The sequence below is a fragment of the Podarcis tiliguerta genome (assembly GCF_965153285.1).
Source record: "Podarcis tiliguerta genome assembly, chromosome: Z".
Lineage (NCBI taxonomy): Eukaryota > Metazoa > Chordata > Lepidosauria > Squamata > Lacertidae > Podarcis > Podarcis tiliguerta.
In genome coordinates, this window is record NC_139553.1 from 16,589,862 (window position 1) to 16,606,619 (window position 16,758).

Here is a 16,758-nt window from a genome sequence, read left to right on the forward strand (position 1 = left end):
TATGGCATGGAGAGAGGTAGGGACCAGGAAGAGAAGGTTTCAGTTCCTCATCAGAGAAGAGGGGGCATGATCTAGCTTAGTCTAGGGATATAACTTTGTGGTCTTAACCCCTTCATATACTAACAAGCACTCATGCATAGTTATGTCTGACTGCAATCTTCCACAAATTTAACTAACAATCCCTCATCCCAGGAACCATGGGAATTTTAGGTCTCTGTGGAGAATGGGGTTCTAATAACTTCAAGGATTCTTTGAGAGAAGTTAGGACTGTTCAAAGGGGTATGATACTGCTTTAGATGTATGCTGCAGATGTGGCCTAACACTGGAAGATTTCAAATTATTGTAATTTAAAAGAATTGGACAAGTTCACAGAAAATAAGGATATCAATGGCTCCTAGTCACAGTGACTATGCTCTACCTCGATGATCATAAGAATGGACATGGGAAGGAGGGGATGTGTGGCCCTCCAGTTGTTGATGGAGCCCCCAGCTCCCATCAGTCTCTACCAGCGTGGCCAATGTTCAAGGATGATGGGAGTTGTCAGAGCATCTGTCTGCTTTGCATGCAGAAAGTGCCAGGTTCTAACCTTGGCATCTCTCTTGGTACATAGGTGAACTATGGAACTTGCTTCCATGGGTGCCAGTGATGGCCACCAACTTGAATGGCTTTAAAAAAGGATTAGACAAATTTGTGGAAGATAAGGCTTTCAATGGCTGCTAACCATGATGGCTGTCCAAGGTCGGAGGCAGTAATGCTTCTAAATCCCAGTTGTTGGAGATCAAAGGAGGGGAAAGGGCTTCTTGTGCTCAGGTCCCGCTTGTGGGTTTCCCAAAATGTGCACCTGGTTGGCCACTGAGAACAGGATGCTGGACTAGATTGGCCCCCATTGATCTAGCCTGATATTCTGTGTTTATGTACTTATGGTAAAAGCCACTCCTTTGGTGTTTGGGGAGGGGGCATCTAGCTCCTCCTGCCAAGTGAATGGACTGGGTTTCTGCCCCAAACTAACGCACCTATAAACTCTCCTATCTTTGCAGTTGCTTATTCCTCCCTGATTCTTTATGTTGCAACACCAGATAACATTTCCCAAGGACTGCTGGCTGGCACTCTCTCTCTCTCTCTTTTTGCAGAATGAACATCTTTTCCAAAACGATTCCTCTCAATGCCTCTCAGTGGACTGGTGCCACAAGATTTGGCATATCTAAGGGAGAAAGGAAGTACATGGAAAGAGGAAAGGAGGCAGTCAAGAGAATAGGAGGAAGTGACCTCACTGGGTTGGGAGCTGGGTGCGGAATATGAACACTCAGGTGTAAAGGGAAGCAGGACAGGATACAGATGGGGAGCAAAGGTACTTTTCATGCCTGTGGTTTCCTTACTCGCAACAAGAAAGGGGCTAGTCTTATGGATGCCCATGCATGTAAAACGTCCTTCAGTTGTTTTGCCAATGGAGATGGACTTCTCAGCCCCTTCCTTTGCGCAGGGAATGGACAAATCTCCAATCTTCAGCACATATTCATATTCACATTAACTTATTTTTTTAAATCTTTTATTTATTTATTATATTCATAATCATCCTATAATTGTAGGGTTTGAAGGGAACACCGCCCAGGTTGTTGTTTTTTGTTCAACCCCCTTTAATGCAATTATCACAGCTAATGAACCCCTGACAGATGGCCAGCCAACCTTAGAAAGTTCTTCCAAATGTGTAGTTGTAATCCCCTTTCTTGTCATTTGGATCCATTGGTTTGGTTCCTTCCCAAAAAGCTTGCTCCATCTTCCATGGGACAGCCCTGCAGTTATTGGCTATCCTATCTCCTCTCACTCTCCACTTCCCTAGGCTAAACGCTCCCAACTCCATCAACTGTTCCTCTCAAGGCTTAGTTTCCAGACCCTCAATCATCTTGGTCGCCCTCCTCTGCACACGTTCCAGCTTGTCAAAATCCTTCTTAAACTGTGAGGCCCAGAACTGGAGACACTACTTTTCCAGTTTTACAATATCATTTTTTAAGTGAGGCGACTAGAACTGTATATTGTATTGTCCCCTATTTTTTTAATATTGCCAAACAGATCCATGCCCAAATACTAGACTTATTGAGATTTCTGGATGGGAAGAGTAGACAGTCATGCACCAAAATTCAGGGAACTTCAGGAACTGGCATACATTCAAAAGAGGTTGTGTTGTGTAAAGGGCTAAGGAGATGCAGTTAAATTCAGGTCACATTTAAAGACGAACCAACCTAAGTCACACTCTCCAAAACAATACCCCAGATGAAACAGAGCCATCCACTTCTCCATATTCTGCAATGCAGTTTCCCAGTAAAGTGTCTGGAAATGCAGTTACTGGGGGTAGAGTGTATATAGAAATGCATAGGATAGTGGGCGGAAAACAGCATGTGAAAATGTATTTGGAAACTCCATTGTCAAAATGTGTATGTTGGGCAAAATTGCGATTATAATGGACAGGTGAGGCCTTGTTGATGGTGCCTCCACCAGGGGCTGCCTGGTTGGTGCTGACCTGTGACAGGGTCTCTTCAGTGGTGGCTCCACAGTTGCAGAATGCCTTCCCTATTAATATTAATGTAGAATATTTTTAATTGTCATTGTTTGTTGTCCTTAGGGAGGAAGGGTGGGATATAATTCCACTTGATCAATCAAACATGTATACATCTGAAGAATTTTGCACTTAAAATGCTGGTGGGTTTTCATGAGGGTTTATATAGGAAGCTCTATTGTACAGAGCTAGACCATGGGTCCATTTGGCTCAGTACTGTCTACACAGACGAGCAGCAGCTCTCCCAAGATTTTAGGCAGGAGTCTCTCCCAGCCCTACCTGGAGATACTGTTGGGGATTGAGCCAGGCGTTTTCTGCTTGCAAGGCAAATGCTCTGTCACTGAGCTAGGGTCATTTCCCAAACGACCATGTTTGGTTTTAAATAAAAAAATGGCAAGCCAGTGAGAGAATGTGCATAATGGAACCAAAGACTGGAAGAGTGGCAAAACTGAAATGGACAGGTCCACTTGTTCCTCGCTGAGCACCTATTAAAGAGTTACAATTGGAATCGGCTCGCTCTCCTCCCTTCCACAACCCTGGCAAATTCTTAGCCATCTCTCTCTCCCCCCCTCATTTTGCTCCTTCTTCCTGGGCTTTCTGCCATGCATGTCTGGAATACATTATGTACCTCGTGCTCGCTCCCCCCACCCCAGCTTGTCAAGCTGACTTTCCTTCTATCTTCTCCTTGGAGTCTTTTCTCAAGGCTCAGAAAAGCTTTTCCTGAACCAGCAAACCAACCCCCACTTTCCCACCAGTTTTCTTCTCGGCTGCTAAGATCTGATCGCCTGTCTGAAGGTGAATGTGGTGGCAGTGGTAGAGAAATTAAGCAGGACACTGAGATACTTCCTAACTCCAGATCTGATCTGATTTTTTAAAAGAGAAAATAAATTTCCTGCAAATGCTCACTTGGATTTTTCATCTTGAAATTATTAATCCTCCACTTTGTCTTGGGGAGGAAAACACACAACACACACACCATGTCTGAATCAGCCCCATTCAGACGCCTCATGTCTGAATGTGGTGGCCCAAATTTTAATTGGCCAAACATCTTTGCCCTGTTTGTCCAAGTCTCCTGTTCCAAATGTTGGTGGGTGTGCTCCTGTGGATGTCAAGTGATTGAAATGAAATTTGGTGAGCCTATTCAGGTCACAGGGGGTCTTTTGGATTGGAAGATGTGCTTCCTTGAATCAAATCCCTGCTCCCTGCCTTTGATGGGGAGAGGAGAAAAGTGAAACCAACAATGGGAACCAGGTGTGGTCCCTGCCATGAGAGTCCTGAACTATTCAAGCACAATTAATCCTTTCGGTTTTTATATTCCTCACAACAGTTTTGCAAGGTGGATCAGTTGAACCCATTTCACAGATGAGAAAGCAAATGCCTCTTTGTGATGTTTTAAACTGCAAGTCTTCATACGATGAATGGCTGGTTACGATTCAGTCTGTGGGATCAGTCTGAGTACAGTAAAGGTAAAGGGACCCCTGACCATTAGGTCCAGTTGTCGCCGACTCTGAGGTTGCAGCGCTTATCTTGCTTTATTGGCCGAGGGAGCCGGCGTACATGTGGCCAGCATGACTAAGCCGCTTCTGGCGAACCAGAGCAGCGCACGGAAACGCCGTTTACCTTCCCACCGGAGCAGTACCTATTTATCTACTTGCACTTTGATGTGCTTTCAAACTGCTAGGTTGGCAGGAGCAGGGACTGAGGAACGGGAGCTCACCCCGTCGCGGGGATTCGAACCGCCGACCTTCTGATCGGCAAGCCCTAGGCTCTGTGGTTTAACCCACAGTGCCACCCTTGTCCCTATTTCCTGGTTATGTGCCTCTGGGAAATTTAACAAATATTGCATAGAGCAGGAGGGGATTTCCAGAGTGGAGGGCCACATTCTGTCATTGGTGACCCTCCGGGGGCCACATGCCAGTGGTGGGTGGGGCCAGAGGCAAAGTGGGCAGAATATTGGATGTGGCTTGCTCCTTTTGCACGAAAGGTTATGCGCCAGGTCTGCAAAAACCAGAGCCACTTTGAGAGAAAGAGGGGGAAGGGGTACATTCTGTCCACATTCGTTGCTTCTCCATTATCCCATCTGTTCCAGTTCTTGCTCCCCCACTTCTAAAACGTGTTTATTTACACATTTGGAACCCCTGGAGAGAAAGGCACATGGAGAAAGCTGCTTGAGAGGGGGCAATTTTAAGGCAGGAGGAAGGGGTACATAACCCTTTCCCCACCTATCATGTCTCCATCCCCCCCCCCAATATTTTCCTGGTCCTGTCTCCCATTTTCATGCATGTTTAAATACACATTTTGAACCCCTTTAGCTCAACCCACTTCCGGAAAACAGCTTCCAGGGAGGTCATCTCTTCCACTTCCTGCTCTCCCACTCCTAAACTTTGGTTTAAATACACATTTAGAACCTCTGCAGGGGTAACAGATGCTTTGGGGAAGGGGTGATCCAGAGCGATTCCACAGCAGGGAGAGAAGCTGGTTACACACTCCCCCCTCTCCTATGTCATTTGCTGTTTAAGAGTCCTTTACCAATCCTATATATGGGGGGGGGGGGAGCAGCAAGGTCACTTAGGTTGCAAACCTACCCCGCACTTCCCTGCAAATAAAGCTTCATTGTTTACTTCTGAGTAGACCATGATCAAACCAGTTGGGAGCTTCAGACCCAAGCAAGCATTTGAGAACCTAGAGTCTCCGATCCAATAAAATCCAACACTCTTCTATGAGCTCTGCCCTGTCTCCTCTGCTCCAGAAAAAGTGGAAAGTCATTCCTCCAGGAGTCTTGCATGAAACACCCCCTATAGTGGTAATGGGGAGAGGATTAGCCCACTTTGGGAAATGAAAAGTCCACTGTTGACTCCACCCCACCATAAAAAATAATCTGGATCTCTTTCGCAAACTTGAGTTGTGTGATAACCCCCCTTCCTTCCTGTATGGAGTTGGCGGGAGGGGTTTCTCTGTGTGTGGGGGGGGGGGATGTTGGCTCAGCGCCCTTCATTGTCTTTGCAAAACAACACCCCCATTTTATTTCCTTTCTCTCCCTATTCCCAGGGCTTGCATGCACTTTCTGCATCTCCCCCTCCCTCCAACACACACCTATTTTTCTGTGCCCCCCCCAACAGCGCCTTCAATAATTAATCGCCTGGATAAATAATAGATGCCGTGTTTGCTTGGGTGTTTTCTATTCCACCCCCCCTCCCCGTTTCTCCACCCGCTATTTATTTAGGCTTGCAAGCCCTTCCAGCGGAGCCAACCCCGTTACAAAGCAACAACCCCTTTACTTCCGAGTAGACTCACTTCGCTTGCACACACACACACACACTGAATGCAGACAGACGCATATATAATATTCTCCTTTGCAGCCTCCTTCATTAAGGGTAGCAATGGTATTTTATTTTTGCAGGGGTAGGGGGAGGTTTAAGGAGGGCGGGGGGTGGAGGGAGAAGGAAAAGTGCAGCTGAAAAGCATTCCGGGGAGATAAAGGGCTGGTTTGATGTGCGTTCATGTGGAGGAGCCTTTTCTCCCCTCCCTCCCGCTTCTCTTCTTCCCCTTCCCGGAGAGAAGGTTGGCGCCAGTAGTCTGGAACTAGGCTGACAAGCTTTTGAGTTATAGAAAAAACGGAGGAGGGGGGGTGGAAGGAGACGGAGGACGAGAAGGGGGAGAGAGGCAGGCAGGCAGGCAGCTGGTGTGTGGATTACTTCAAGGGAGAGAGCAGGAATAAACACAAACACACTCGCGGAGCTGGGGACGCGAAGGGAGAGGTCAGGATTCGAACCTCGGAGGAGGGGGATTTATGCAGGGTTTTTAAATAAAAAAAATAAACAACTAGGGCTATCAATGGCTACTAACCATGATACCTAGGCTCTGCCTCCAAGGTTAATGGCAGCAATTTTTCCGAATAACAATTGCCGTAAGCCATAAGAGGGGAGAGGTGTTACGCTCAGGTTCTGCTTAAGTTATTATTATTTATTGAATTTATATACCGCCCTATACCTAGAGGTCTCAGAGCGGTTCACAGTGCAAATGAACCACAGGCATCAGTTTCTGCAGGCAACAGATTGTTCCGCCATGATAACAGGATCCTAGACTAGATGGGCCACTGGCCTGATCCAGCGGGCTCTTCCTACGTTCCTAGGGTTTGGGGAAGGGGGCGTGGCTTAGTATCTGCATACAGATTGTTCCAGGTTCAGCCCCCCAAGTAGGGCTGGGAGAGAGACCCGCTTTCAAAACCCTGGAGAGCTGCTGCCTCTCAGTGCAAACAATACTGCACTAGGTGGACTGATGGATCTAACTGAGTATGAGGCAGTTTCTTACTTAAGTCACCCCTTTATTTTGTATCATGGGGTCTGGAACCTTGTAATATTTTGGAGGAAGGTCCATTCATTTCTATGGATTGCATTCAACTACATCCTCCTCACAGTAGACAAATGGGCCTAAAGTAGTCATGGCCATTAACTTCAATGGGTCACCTCCAGCATTGAATACCACCCTATGATCTTTCCAGATTGGGGCTTATTATGGGGTCAGTGCTTCTCATCACAGAAATTATTCACCACCCTGTAGTTTGTCTACCCCGCTCCTCTCTGTTAACCCGGATTTAAACTTTCCTGATGGGGGAATGCAACAAACACCAGCACGACCACCATGTTTTTCACAGAGCAGACCCAATGAAAGTAGCATATGTAGCTTAGTCATGCCCATTAACTTCAGTGGTTCTACTCTGAGACTGTGTACATTCCCTTTAAAGCATACTCAAAGCATAAAGGTAAAAGGTAAAGGTACCCGTGCCCGTACGGGCCAGTCTTGACAGACTCTAGGGTTGTGAGCCCATCTCACTCAAGAGGCCGGGGCCAGCGCTGTCCGGAGACACTTCCGGGTCATGTGGACAGCGTGACATCGCTGCTCTGGCGAGCCAGAGCAGCACTCAGAAACACCGTTTACCTTCCCGCTAGTAAGCGGTCCCTATTTATCTACTTGCACCTGGGAGTGCTTTCGAACTGCTAGGTTGGCAGGCGCTGGGACCGAACAACGGGAGCGCACCCCGCCGCGGGGATTCGAACCGCCGGCCTTTCGATCGGCAAGCCCTAGGTGCTGAGGCTTTTACCCACAGCGCCACCCGCGTCCCACTCAAAGCATACCTCCCCTCAAATCCTGGGAACTGCAATTCGTTGAGGGTGTTGGAATGGTAGCTCTCTCTCTTGAGGCACAAACTGCAGTCCCCAGGATTTTGGGGGCCAGGAATGTGCTTTAAAGGTAAGATGTCTATACCGCTTGTATGACCCCCCAAAACTGCATCCTACAACTCGTTTGCAAGATTGTGACAACCTATTTGCTGTATTAAAAAATAGCCACAACCACCCCTAGTCTGCAAGCACCTTTGGATTGGCTCCATGGTATTTTTTTTGAGGGGAGGGGGGTGAATCAAAATACTGAAAGCGAGGAGAGCAGGCTAGTTTCTCACAAAACAAATTACAGTAAGAATATGGCCTATGTATTTTGCCTCATATCTCAGCTTCTATAAATCCTGTAAATTTTTACTCTCTATATATATGAAATATGGGGCTGGGGGTTCATTGCAGGTGCAGAAAATGCTCCCTTTGCCTTACCTTGTCTGAGGCCTAACCTCTTGGTTAGACACACTTTGGTTTGAACCCTCAGCTGTGACATTTTTTTAGACCCATTTACTGGGGAGGACTCAGTGGGCTTATCTGGGTGTGCACAGGAATTTTTCCAGGGATGGGGTGGAGTGGTTAGAGTGCTGGATATCAGGATTCAAACCCCCACTAGGCCATGAAGCTCACCTGGTGAGACCTTGGGCAGAGCCATAGATAAGGTGATCTTGCGCCCCTGGCAGAAACATCCAGATTGCGCCCCCTAGCCACGGACAAATTAGCTCTTCTTTCTGCCTCTCCTCCAACCCCCTCCCCTCCACCCATTCAATTCACCCTCTATTTAAAACCATTTCTTATGAGGCAATAATAGATATTTATGGACATATTTTTAGCTGATTTTGTGCCCCCCAATCACCTGCGCTCCTGGCGGGGGCCCACCTTACCACCCCCTAGCTACGGCCCTGACCTTCAGCCATTTTTCATGCTAACCTACCACACAGGGTGATTGTGGGAATTAAATCCGGGCGAGAACCACATATGCCACAATGAGCGCCTTGGGAGAAAAAGAAAGGATATACATTCTGTAAATAAAATAAAACAACACATACATTAAATAATAAATAAATGTAAACTATGGAAAGGGCTAATTTCTCTCACAACAAATGAGATTGCTGCCTGCACATTTTGCCTCATACCTCAGCTTCTACAAATGCTAGAAACTTACCTCTTTAAAAAAGGAGAGGGGAGCTGGGGTTTATGGTTTATTTTGGTGGTGGTGGGGGGGCTGCTCCCTCCCACCCTCTCCTGTAAACTCACACATGTGGGGTGTGAGAGCCACATTGGGGTGTGTGGAAGAACATTTCCAGAAGAGTCATGAAAATTTTTGAAAGAGAAAGAAACAAAGTTGTGTGCTTTTCTGTCCTCCTTAAAACACACACACACAGCCTGAGGTTGCAGGCTTGGAAAAGAGCTGGCTTCACAGGGACTCTTGGCTGAGGTTCAGCCGAGCCATCCCGGGAGGACATTCCTTTCCACTGAACACGGCTGTTCCCCTCTCTCTGCCTCTTCCCTCCCTCGCAGAAAACCTTCCCAAACTGAGCAGGCTTGGCTCCCTCCATCGCAGTCCAGCTGCTTGCCTCCCACACCTCCAAAAGCTTGCCCCAGCTTCATCTGCAGCACAGTCCACTACATTTAAAAGCCCTGCTTGGCTTCTGGGCAAGACTTGAGTCCCTTTGTGCTGGGGCTCTAGAAGGGACTCTACCACTTGGAGCTTGCTGGAGGAAGGTTCACCTTTATAAACACCCCCCCCCCCACTCACATTCATTTTAATTTTTTTATTTATTTCACAAATTTTATATACCGCTTGATGGTAGAAAACAAACAATAATCTTTTGAAAGCTAGTTTGGTGTGGTGGTTAGAGCACCAGGCTAGGACTTGGGAGATACGAGAGTTTGAATTGCCTCGCTTGGTTACGAAGGTCAGTGGGGGTCATTCGCTCACTCTCAGCCTAACCTACTTTGCTGGGTTGTTGTGGGGATTAAATGAGGAGGAGGAGGAGAGTTTCTGGAGCTCCATAGAGGGGAGGGAGATATAAATTCAATAAATAAATGCCTCAAAACAGTTTACAAAAAGAATAAAACAACAGAATTATTTAGTAAAAACAATTAAAACCAGTCATGAACTAAATACACACCAGCATTCTAAATATCTGAGTAGGCAGCAATGACTGTATATCACACCAACTCACTGCAAATAGAAAGCTAGCAGGAAAGGGAATAAGATAGGGTCCACATCACTCCTGGGCCAGGACCTCAATACAGCCTGATTGAAGTGAGTGGCAATGATTTTAAAAGTATGGAAATCTCTCACACAGGAGACAATTATGGCCCCCATCCTGGATGGCTTTAAAAGTGGATTGGCTGATAGCTACTAGCCGCAATGTCAACATTCTACTTCCATGGTTGGAAACAGCAATGTTTTTGAATACTAGTTGCTGGAAACTACAAGAGGGGAGAGTGCTCTTGTGCTTGGGTCCTGCTTGCAGGTTTCCCACCAAAATAGGCCCCCTTTGGCCTGATCCAGCAACCATTCTCTTCTTATGATCTTACATTTCAATTGAATATGGATCCTGTATTTGAAATGATTGAAGAATACAGGGTTGGAGAATCTTCTTGCCTTTCTGACATGTGCTAGCTTTCTACTAGCAGGGAGTTTTGTTGTTTGTTTGGGTCCAAGAGGGAACATTAAAAATTGTCGTTGTCCCCACTAGCTAGAAAGGGTATAGTCTACCTTATCACTTAGTTATCTACCAATAACCTCATCCTACTGGATGTGCAGTGCAGGCTTAAGAATTGAGCCCCAAAATATCTGGAGGCCAAAGGATAGCTACCTATCACCTAGATGCTTAGTTGGGATAAACCCCATTGGGACGCGGGTGGCGCTGTGGGTTAAACCACAGAGCCTAGGACTTGCTGATCAGAAGGTTGGCAGTTCGAATCCCCGCGACGGGGTGAGCTCCCGTTCCTCGGTCCCTCTCCTGCCAACCTAGCAGTTCGAAAGCACCTCAAAGTGCAAGTAGATAAATAGTTACCGCTCCGGCGGGAACGTAAACTGCGTTTCCGTGCGCTGCTTTGGTTCGCCAGAAGCGGCTTAGTCATGCTGGCCACATGACCCAGAAGCTGTACGCCAGCTCCCTCAGCCAATAAAGCGAGATGAGCGCTGCAACCCCAGAGTCGGCCACGACTGGACCTAATGGTCAGGGGTCCCTTTACCTTTACCTTTTACCATTGGGCTTTCTTCTAAGAAACCATGCATGGGATTGTATTGAGGTGGCAAACTGGCCAAAAGGGGGCATTATTCACCCCCTTCTTCAGCCAAAGGTTTCCACTTACAGATCAGGGGAAAGAACAAGCATGCAATCTTAAAAGGCAAGGCACAAAGAGATTTAGGAGGGAGGAGGAACTAAGCAAACTCGGACACAAGTTATTAGCTACAAGTTCTTCTAGTGGCCAACAGGGGTGAGGAAGTTTAAGGAGAAGAGGCACCTTTCAGCTGCTCTGAAAAAGAGGGACAACAATATGCATTTTTCTCTTCCTTGCTTTGCTGTAGCCTCATGAAACGGCTGGCAAACATTCAGCTGAACAGATTTTGGAAGGGTGCAAGCACAGAGGCAGCTTCAGCTTTACAGGAACATCATGCAACTTCCCTCTCCCAATCTTGGGTTGCCAAACTTCCTAGACCCCTTTGGGCACATCTGGGTTTTGGACTGAGAGCCAGGGTTGCCACCCCTTGTGGTCCTGCTCTTCTGATCAGCCACAATGAGAGAAAAATGATTTACCTTTGCTTGATTGTAGTAAAGCCTCTAAGCACATTACGATAAATATTAAAATTATCTATCAAAAGTGGTTAAAAATAATTTGGACATTTAGAAATAATCAAAACCAACCGTTAAAAAGATTAAAACTTGTCAACATCTTTCAGCTTGGCAGCACCTATACTTTGGAACTCCCTGCCTATTGATACTAGGCAGGTGCCTTCACAGTACTCTTTTCAGCACCTGCTAAGAACATTTTTGGTTAGGCAAGCCTGCCCAGGTGCTTAGAAAGTTGATGTGAGTTTTAATCTGCTTCTAGTCTCTTGCTACTTTAACTTTTTGAATTTATAACATTATGCTTATTCATTTTCCTTATTTGTAATTTTATTGCTTTATGTTTTTTGCAAGCGGCTTTGAGGGTTTTGATTTTTGGGTGTGTTGTGTTGTTGTTGTTGTTTTTACAATCCAGCAATGTGTTTATACATTTTATGAAATACATAAATAAAATAAATAACATCAACAGTGAGTGTAGCTGCCCAATGTCAACAAGCACTGAGTTTCAAAGAATAGGTGCTGCCGGACCAAATTCTCCCCTCTTTCTCTCTCCAGGTTCATTTCAGCTTAGTCCACCTGGAAGAATGATCTGCAGGTGGCTGGTTCAAGACCTGTTGGTACTCAAGGCAGAAAATCCAAATGGCAGTTTCCTCCCTGCACAGAAATTAACAGGTGGTATGATCCACCAGGAAGTTATCCTGCACAGCACGTGTGATGAAGCAGAGATAGGCAGGAATGATGGGCTGCCACTTATTTTGCAACAGGTACCATGCTATCTCTGTATCCCCACTGCCGCTTTTATTTTTATCCTTACCTGAAGCTTTGTTGCCCATCAGAAGAATCAGGCACAGTATAAGGCAGGATCAGGGCAGGTTATGAAGAGGGGGCCCAGTGGCAGTGTGTGCGGGGACCATCAAATATGCCAGTTTTGCTTCTCATTTTTCCTTTCTTAAATTCTGTTCTCCTCATTTCCATGTCAGTTTGCAATTTCTCTCTAAGCCCATGTGAAAAATTTTCAGCATTTCAGTGTGAATTTCTCCTAATATAAACATCTTTGTATGGCGTTTTTGCCTAATAGGCAGATTTCCCCCTCAATGCTGATTTTCCATAACACAAGAAGAGCGCTTCTGAATCAGGCCAGAGGCCCATCTAGCCCAACATCCTGTTCCCACAGTGGCCAGTCAGAAGCATCTTCTGGGAATTCAGCGAGTTCAAGGCTACCAGTGGCTGCTCACCAGGATGGCTATGCTTTGCCTCCACAGCTGGAGGCAGCAACACTTCTGAATACAATTTTCCTGGAAACCACAGGAACGGAGAGTTGCTCTTGCGCTCAAATCCTGCTAGTGAATTTCCCTTTGGGGCATCTGGTTGGCCACTGTGAAAAGAGGATTCTGCACTAGATGGACTAGTGGTTCTTACATTATTACAAGCAAATTTCTCCCATCTATTCCATCCCCCTATTTCCCCCATGGTCCCTTCTGCTTTCTGTCTTCTTCCTTCTGGATTCCAGTTCAGCTAGGAGAATTTCTTAAAATGATTTCCAGAATTAGGGCACGGGCGTTCTGCCTCATCTTTCCGTTCCATCTGTTCATTTGCATCTTCTTCTTTTTTTAAATCCTCTGGGTTACCAAAGCATGCGTGCGCATTGATACCACACTGGAAGGGGGAAAGGAAGGCGGTCTTGATGTGATTTTATTGCACACAGGGCTGCTTTCAGACTCTTTCCTGCCTTTGTTTTTATAGGGTTTCAGGAAGGCATGCCTGGTCTCCTGCATGTTGGTAAAGAGCATGAGTAAAAGAGGCAGAGGGAAGGGACTCTAACCTGTACAGTACTCTGTACAAGATTCAGAATATTTGAAAATGAAATAACATAGGTTACCGAATGCAGGGCTGGGTAGACATCAGGTCTACCCAGGATTCCCTGTTATGATGTCCACATCATAAAACACATATAAATCACATGGATCCACCCCCACCAAAAAGGAATATTGGGAACTGTAGTTTACCACTCCCACAGTGCTACAATTCCCAGCACCCTTAACAGACTACAGGATTCTTTGAGGGAAATTTTATTTATTTATTTTCTTATTTATTTCATAAAATTTATACATCGTTTGGGTTTTTTTTAAAGCATCCTCAAAGCAGTTTACAAAAAATATATAGCAATAAAAGTATCAATATGAAAAAAATTAAACAATGATTTAATACTTTCAAAAAGCTAAAATAACAGTAGGTTAAAAACAGATTGAAACTCGTATCAGCCTTTCTAAACATCTGGGCAGGATAGCCTAAACAGGCGCTGAAAAGAGTATCGTGAAGGCTCTTGCCTAGTGTCAACAGGCAGGGAGTTCCAAAGTGCAGGAGCTGCCGCACCAAAATATCAATTTCTGACAAATTTAGAACTCCAAAGTTGAGGTTTGAGGTTTCACATTTTCCTCATGATAAACAAGTGACAAAGAACAGCCCTGGGCTCATTTGGGAGGAAGGTCGGGATATACATTTGAAAAGATGGCTGTAGCTCAGTGGTAGGACATCTGCTTTGCATGCAGAAGGTCCCATGTTTAATCCCAGATGGCATCTCCATGTAAGTCTGGGCGAAAACCGTGTCTGAATTTCCAGAGAGCTGTTGCCAGTCAGAGTAGACAATATTGAGCTAGATAGACCAATCTCTGTTTCAGCAAAGGACAGCTCCTTATTTAAATCATGCTTTTATTTAGAAACGATGAGGACTAGAATCTTATTTTATTTTGGAGGAGGGGCCATAGTTCTGTCTCTGAAACACTGGAGAACTACTGTCAGTCAGTGTAGACAATAGTGAGCTAGATGGACCAGTGGTCTGACTCAGGATAATGTGACTTCCTCTGCTTCTATTTAATACAGTATTTTATTCAGGAACATGAGGACTAGAATCTTATTTCAGTTTTAGAGGAAAGGGTGAATGTCAGTCGTAGAGCATCTGTCTTGCATGATGAAGGTCCAGGTTTCCATCCCCAGTGACATCTCCCAAGTAGGGCAGGTCTGAAACCCTGGAGAGCTGCTGCCAGCCAGTTTGAACAATACCAAGCTGACATCACAGTTTGAGAAGTATATTCACAAGCTGGAATGTGTGCAGCCAAGATGATAAAGGGTCTGGAAACCAAGACTTGTGAGGAATGGTAGAAGGATTTGGGCGTGTTTAGCCAAGAGAAGAGAAGAAGAGTTTGGATTTGCTATCCCGCTTTATCACTGCCCTAAGGAGTCTCAAAGCAGCTAACATTCTCCTTTCCCTTCCTCCCCCACAACAAACACTCCGTGAGGTGAGTGGGGCTGAGAGACTTCAGAGAAGTGTGACTGGCCCAAGGTCACCCAGCAGCTGCATGTGGAGGAGCGGGGAAGCGAACCCGGTTCACCAGATTACGAGTCCACCATTCTTAACCACACTTGAAGGCTTAGAGGTGCCATCATAACCATCTTCAAGTAACTGAAGGGCTCCCACATGGAAGATGGAGCAAGCTTGTTTTCTGCTGCTCCAGACGGTAGGACCCAAACCAATGGATTCAAATGACAGGAACGGAGATTCTGACTAAACTGTAAGTGGCTTTTGACTGTTGAACGGGCTCCCTCAGAAAGTGGCAGGCTCTGCTTCATTGGCGGGGCTATTGGCATGTTCTTTTTCTTACTTTTAAGGTATTTTGTGCTTTTTATTATCTTGTATTTTTATGTTTTGAACCATCCTGGAATCTATGGATGAAGGGCAGTATACAAATTTAATAAACAATAAAATAAAAGTAAGTAGAGGTTGGATAGCCATCTGTCATGGATTTTTTTATCTATGATTCCCGCATCGCAGGAGGGTTGGACAGGATGACCCTTGAGGTCCTTTCCCACTCTACAATTCTATGATTTTATGTGTCAGGGAATCAGTGCAGATAGAATAGCAGTCTGAACCGATACACAACACCTCCCTGTTCCCTGGATACAAACTACCACAAGCGGCTCCCCCTTGAACTGCTCCCCATCACTGCACTTCTCCTGTAAGGCACGTCCTCAGGGGAACCGTAGATTGAATCCAGCGCTCTCTATTCATAGGAGCTTGGAGATTCTCCACGCAGGGCCTCCGTGGCAGATGAGCGAGGGGTTGCTTGCCACACAGATTGTTGCAATCGGATTCCCCTGGTGGTGGGTCAGTAATTTTGAAGAACTCTGCTCTGACACATCGCAGGGAAGTGGTAAGGTCTCCCAGCACAGCCTCTCCTGGCTCAAAGGCCAGCTTTCACGTAGGACTGTTCTGTTTTGTTTTAGAGGAAGGTGGCAACGATCTCTCTTCCTCGCACCAGCTCACCATTTGTCTGACTGCAGACATCAAAACATTTAAACAGAAGACTGGTCCGCTCCAAGAAGAGACCAGGCAGCATTCGTTTCACCAAGACTTGATGTGGGATCAAATCTTCTCAAAAAAATTGCCATGATGGGTCCTGCCATGTTTCCATTGAAAATACAATAATGCTAGAAAAAGGTGCTGCTGATAGAAGTAGTACGATTTATGCAACACGTTGGCAACTAATATGCACACAATAATTACCAAAATTATTATGCATTCTTTATCAATCTTCTGAGAAAAATGCACAAACTTATGCAAAGCCACAGAGACTTGTGAACTACCCAACCTGAGATGAACTTATAATGTCTGATTCCAATGGATTTTTCAAGTGCTTAACTCAGTCTTTTGTTTTCTTTATCTTTTTAGGTAAGTTCATGAAGATACCAACAAAAGATAAGTTCGATGTTGTTTACAATACCGAGAGATGCTAGTGAAGTTGTAGATGGATGTTAAAGTTGTAGACAGGGTGCCGGCCACCTGTTTCGCCCTGGCAGTCCAAGTAATCAAGATCTTAAGCCGAGAAATAGTATTCTCTATGAAATTGAATATCAAGATACATATCAAGGCTTTGAGATTAGACCACTGAAGAAGCCTGGAAAACTACCTTGGGAGTGTGCTACCTGCAAGCCCCAGTAAAAGGGCCCCATCAGGGGCGAACAGCGGCCTCTTGATTACTTGTGTGTATATTAGTCGCCAACGTGTTGCATGAATCATACTACATGTTTCCATTGAAAGCATGGAAGTAGCCCTGTGGTTTTAATTTTCAGAGTGGACAACTGTGCTGGTCTGTTGCAATGTAGAGAAGCTTGAAAATTACTATGTTCATTGGGGCATAAGTCAGTTTCCTCTTTCTTGGGAAAAGTTTCGGTT

At 45.6% G+C, this 16,758-nt stretch overlaps 1 long non-coding RNA gene across 6 annotated transcripts in view; it reads left to right on the plus strand.

Moving 5' to 3' along the window:
- The window catches only part of LOC310669717, a 66,790-nt gene extending 50,378 nt beyond the window's left edge, over positions 1–16,412 (plus strand). For 3 of the 6 annotated variants that reach the window (XR_014507308.1, XR_014507309.1, XR_014507310.1), the window contains exon 2: positions 12,084–16,412. This is a non-coding gene — a long non-coding RNA (uncharacterized lncRNA). Of the gene's footprint in view, positions 1–5,964; positions 6,310–7,699; positions 7,802–12,083 lie in introns of those variants that run through there. The other 3 variants (XR_014507313.1, XR_014507311.1, XR_014507312.1) reach the window with 3 other exon arrangements.
- Positions 16,413–16,758: the final 346 nt, after the last annotated feature.